Source organism: Rutidosis leptorrhynchoides, chromosome 11 (assembly GCF_046630445.1).
Source record: "Rutidosis leptorrhynchoides isolate AG116_Rl617_1_P2 chromosome 11, CSIRO_AGI_Rlap_v1, whole genome shotgun sequence".
NCBI lineage: Eukaryota > Viridiplantae > Streptophyta > Magnoliopsida > Asterales > Asteraceae > Rutidosis > Rutidosis leptorrhynchoides.
Window position 1 is genome coordinate 211,916,561 of NC_092343.1, and position 6,000 is coordinate 211,922,560.

The 6,000-nt window shown below is 38.5% G+C and overlaps 1 protein-coding gene across 4 annotated transcripts in view; it reads left to right on the forward strand.

The window, feature by feature from the left end:
• The window catches only part of LOC139876492 (uncharacterized), a 37,336-nt gene extending 32,787 nt beyond the window's left edge, over window positions 1–4,549 (forward strand). For 3 of the 4 annotated variants that reach the window (XR_011768135.1, XR_011768134.1, XR_011768136.1), the window contains 2 exons: window positions 4,193–4,326; window positions 4,477–4,549. The gene's annotated coding sequence lies outside the window, so the exon portion shown is untranslated. The remainder of the gene's footprint in view (window positions 1–4,192; window positions 4,327–4,476) is intronic. The other variant, XR_011768137.1, reaches the window with a different exon arrangement.
• The last annotated feature ends 1,451 nt before the right edge of the window (window positions 4,550–6,000 follow it).

Consider the following 6,000-nt stretch of genomic DNA (forward strand, 5'->3'; position numbering starts at 1 on the left):
AGCAATGGGGGTAGCCCCCGGAACCAACTCAATGCGAAATTCAACTTGTCTTTCCGCCGGAACACCCGGTAACTCGTCCGGAAAAACGTCTTCAAATTCACTAACCACCAGAATTTCACGAATGGGTGGTGGCTCGTCACGAGTATCAACAACATGAGCAAGAAAAGCCATGCCACCGCCAACAAGAAAACAACGTGCCCGTGCAAAAGTGCATATCGGCACAAGTTTTCTACGCTTATCACCGTGAATAATTAACTCTCCCCCACTTGGGGCCTTTACACGAATAAATTTTTCATGGCATGCAATATCGGCTCTATTATGATCGAGCCAATCCATACCAACAACGATATCGAAATCGCCCAAAGTCATCGGGATAAGATCAATCTTAAAGTTTTCGGCACCAAACACAACATCACAATTCTTACACAAGTCAACCACTAGCACCGTCTTGCCGTCCGCTATTTCGACCTCTACCGGACGACTTAACTTAGGTAATGGTTTATTAAGTTTAGGCACAAATTTTGGTGACACGAACGACAAATTTGCACCGCTATCAAATAAAATCCTTGCCGGATTTGAGTTAACCATAAAAGTACCTGAGACAACTTCGTTGGATTGCTTGGCCTTATCATTGGTCATCAAGTAATTGCGACCCCTAGCCGTACCCGCCGCTCTCTCCAACTTATTCACATGATCATTATTCAAATCGGGACATTCCGGCCTCTTGTGCCCCTCTTTACCACAATTAAAACAAGTAAGCTTGGTCGACGCCTTGGTACAATCACGGGCTATGTGCCCTCTTTGATTACAATTATAACACATGGGTCCGAAACCTCCGGAAGCACCCTTCTTCACACTATTAACGCTTTCGGAGCCTTTCTTGTTCTTCTTATTTGAAAAGTTCGAATAACTCGAACCTTCAAACTTTCTCTTCGAAAAAGTGAAATCGCTTTTCCTCGGAACCTCCGGCTCAAAACCCCTTGCCAATTCGTATAAATCTTCGAAAGACTTAGCCATACCCCGGCTAATCTTACCCTTCAACTCATCACTTAAAATACGGTAGAAATCTAGCATCAACTTGTGATCGTCACCAACGTACTCCGGACAAAAACTAGTCTTTGCCAAGAAGGTAGACTTGAGAGTAACCAAGTCTATTGAACCTTGTCGCAAATGGTGCAACTCGTCCCGGATTTTATCAAGATCGGAAGAAGTTCGGTATTCTTGGAAAAATTCCTTCTTAAACTCTTCCCATGTCAAGCACATGCATTGCTCTTCACCATATAATTTGATTTTATCGTCCCACCACAATTTGCCCTCTTCGCGCAACATGCTAGACCCATACCTCGTCTTCTTCTCGGGAGGACACTCCGCGGTACGGAACGCTCCCTCGATATCGGAAATCCAACAAGTGCTTTTCAATGGATCCCTCACCCCATTAAACATCAGAGGTTGAGTATCCTTGAAATTTTTGTAGTGGAAGTCCCGCCTTCCACCCCCACCTTTACCTTCACCCCCTTCGCCTCGAGGGTAAATGTTTCTAGCCTCTAAAGCCTCCTCTATTACGGCTTTCATTCGATCACTGATCATTTCGGTCACTTGTCCATCGACCGACTCTTGGAAGACCTTTCGGACATCGTCAAGAAAATCCTTCTTTAGCCTTTTAAAGATGGCCTCAACCTTGACCGTGAGTTTAACGTCCTCACTCGTACTTCCGTCATTGGTGTCGTGTCCATTTCTCATCTTCATTCTATAAAACGAAGTAAATTAAGCAACAAAACGAAAGGACTTAACACATATGTATATACATATACACCACACTACCCCATCTTGCTCAACAATCGTCGTACATCGCTTGTTTGACACTATTTGAACCCGTAACAATGGTAGCTAATCATTGTTACGCGAGCACATCGCATTAACTCACTAGTACCACGTCTATTTCGCTTGACGATTTCAAATGCCACACAAAACAATAGCGCGTGATTAGTTCACATAAATCTATGCACTAACCAAAACCCGATTCGACCTGAAGTCCTACAAGTCCCGCATAATGCGCACACAAAAAGTCTAAGTCTAGGCGCCTATCTCAAGTCACCTAAATCCCTTAGACCATGCTCTGATATCACTTGTAACAACCCAAACCAAATCGCAATCGAACCCGCTTAAAATATAACAAAAAAATTTTTTTTTGTTTGATCAGCAAATGGCGCGGCGCGCCATTCTGGTCTGTCCCAAAAGTCTTGAAATGCGAAAAAGATTGGCGACTTCCCACATAATTAGACAAAACGCTTATAACAACATATTCAAATATGTAAAACTAACACATTCCATTAATAAAATGAGTTTTACGAAGCGGGGCCCTCATCGGCCGTTTTACGGGTTTAATACAAAATATGAGTTTCGACCATCAAAAAGTTTAAGTACCAAACTACACAACGAGCATGGTGTTTGGGATTAAACTACCCAAGTATCGGTCAAACTTCAAAAGCTAAATATCTCAAAAGCGTTCTCTAACAACGACGGGATCTTTAATCCAAGATGATGCCCTTACACTTGTCCACAACCGAACCTATAAAAAGGTAAACAACGAGAGGGTAAGCAAAGCTTAGTGAATGCAATAATTACACATACATATATATAACTCATCTATTTGCAATCACATTAACCAAATACCTCATACGAACTTGTAACTCAATTAGCATGTCATCGTACCCAAAACATTTAACAAGTCGTACATTAACACAAAACCGCATTAGCATATACTCAACACAATATATATATATATATATATATATATATATATATATATATATATATATATATATATATATATATATATATATATATATAAACAATATGCTAGATAAACGACAATCTCAATATGGTTAACCATAAACGCTATGGTGCTACCGGCTCGTGGTTCACACCATACGCAATTGAGTCATACTCTTTTATAGTGCTACCGGCTCGTGGTTCACACTCGATGCTACCAGCTTGTGGTTCACATCTTATTTTATAGTGCTACCGGCTCGTGGTTCGCACTCGATGCTACCGGCTCGTGGTTCACATCTAGTTTATAGTGCTACCGGCTCGTGGTTCACACTTGATGCTACCGGCTCGTGGTTCACATCTTATCGTACACATGTTATGGCACTACCGGCTTGATGGTTCATACCATAACACCCACAAATAAACGCGTCATATACACATACGTATAATTACTCCACTCACCTCAAAATCTCTTGTGAAAGATAATCAAGCTCGGAAATCTTCAATGTAACGTACCTATTACATTATACATAATATCAATCACAAACTCAAGTTGGTCAACCAACTAAAACTCCATTCTAGTGTATCTTGACCCATGGTGCAATTTTGACCCATTCACACCCTTAACTCTAATATTTGGGTTAACATCCCCAAAACCCTAATCATTAGCCAAGTTAGGTTTAAAACACATTTCAACACAAGGTTTATGCATTACACACCAACATTAACGAACTTAGGTCCATTTTGACCCATTTGACCAAATTAAGGTCAACACACCCATTTCGGGTCATCCCCCAAACCACACAACGCCCATTTACTTATCTCTAGGTGTGCTAGTAATTAACTAACTAATTTAAGCTCATAAACATCAATTAATACTTTGAAAAACCCTAGTTAATCATCTTTAGGTCTTCATGACCCAAATTCACCCAAAACACCCAATTTACTAACAAAGTGGGTTTTAAGTTCACCATTAACCCTAACACTAACCCTTTCACAAAATTAAATTAGGAAATCAAGATTAGAGCATACCACTACAATCAAAACGTAGCTAGAGGATAGATGAACAACTTTAATGCTTGCACTTAGACCCGAAATCAGCTTCTCCTTCCTTGATTTGAGTTCTCTCACTCTAGAAAACCTTTTCTCTCACTAAATTAATTTGGAAGAGGTGAAGTAGGTGAAAATGGTGTTATGAGGCTCACCAAACTGAATCTAGAGCCTTAAAGTCTGCCCTTTAGTGAATTTACCAATTTGCCCTCAAAATATCTAATAAAAAGGAAAGGAATCTGTCACAGAACAATGGTGCGGCACGCCAAACGCCCAGACCAGTTTTCTGCGTTCTTTTAATATGTACAACCAAAACCCCACTTCAAGTACATTAACTACACTTATGTACACTACAAATAAACGGGTCTTACAGGTAGGACAAGGGGTCTTAGTAGAACAATTGGGTTTAGCAAAAGCGATAAAAAGCATAAAGTGGGGAGCGGTAAAAAGCGGAAAGTGGGGAGCGGTAAAAAGCATAAAGTGGTTTTAGCCTTGAAAAACACAAAGGTAATTGATATAATTGATCAAATTTTTTGCAGGTGATTAATGGTTAATCTGTTCTTTAATTTTTTAACAACGTTTGGTGGTCGAATAACATAATTATAGTATTCTCTATTATTTGTTTTTGTTCCTAACAATAAAATATTGTATGATTAGAATCGGGCTGTTGATGACAATGAGAAGATGGTTGACAATGAGAATCTTCATGAAGATCCAGCAACCGATGAAGTTATTGTTGACAATGAGAAGCATGATGAAGATCCAGTGATCGAAGAAGATATTGTCAACCATGAGAATTTTGATGACTATCCCGTGATTGAAGAAGCCTCAGATACAGAGATCGAAGAAGAAGAAGAAGAAGAAGAAGAATAAGAAGAACAACAAGAACAATCAACTAGCGAAGATGGTGACGATGGAGAATCAGCAACAGGAGGAGAACCGGAGAGCGAAGAAGAAAACGATCCAGTGATTAAAGAAATAGATGCAATGTTGAAGAATCCAAGAATTGAAGAAAAAATTCTGGTACGACCAATAAGAAGAAGGAAATCGGAACGAATCCTAAAGATCAAGCTATCAAAAAATGTTTTCGTCAAAGATGGAAAAGGTAAGACTGAAATTAATCCAATTGTTATGGACTAAATATCCTTGATCGATACTTGAAATGTTACTGTAACTTTTGTATGCTTACTTTGTTGGAAACTGATTTTAATTTTGTTATGTTAATGTAACCCCGTTTTAATAGGTTCGTGTACACAGTATATATGTAGTTTTATGTTTGTGTGGGCTATTCTGCAACAATTTATATTCTGTACACTGGCTGGCATATACAGATGTATTATATTGGTGTGTATATTTTGTTTGTTTGGTTCCTGCACACTTGTATGCTCTGTATGTTATACTGCACTAAAAGTACGGTATATTCATTTTTGTATTGGGCATAGATATATAGCCTTTGTTTGGTTTTGATTTGGCAAAATTATAGGCATGTTACATTTTGGATGTCCAGGTATAATTAGAAGGATTTGCACCTAAGTTATAGTTTATAGATAGGTTATAGGTTAAATATAGGTTAAATAATGTTTATAGGTTAGTTGATATGGCAATCAAAATTATATGGCAAGTATTAGGTTGGGGTAGTTATATTCTGTGGAAAACAAGACATTCTAAAGTGTTCAAAAATAAAAATTTCGACTACTTCAGTGTTAGTTAATGAGATACAAATATTATCTTATGAGTGGATATCTAGGAGACTTCAAAACTCGAGACTGTATTGGTTCAAGTGGCTTTGAAATTCGAGTGCTTATCTCGTGTTGTAACTGGGCTGTATATCTTTTCGAAACAGCTTAGTTGCAATCTTAGTTGCAAACTAACTGGGCTGTAATCTTAGATTGGTTCAAGTGGCTTATCTCATAACAAACTAACTGGGATGTATATCTTAGTTGCAATCTCAGCAACTTGCAGGTTGTTTTTGGGATGTTGCTGGGCTATTTTGGCTCATGTATTGTTTGTTTGTGCTTTACTCGTAGTATGAATTGTACTAGTTTAGGTCTGTGTTGATCTACTAGCTCACTTATTGATTGTATTGTGGCTAGTTCATGCTCTGTATCTTTGTTTCAAGTTAATTTATCAAATTGCTTTTCATAAAAAATAACAATTGAGACGAAGATACATTGGTCTATC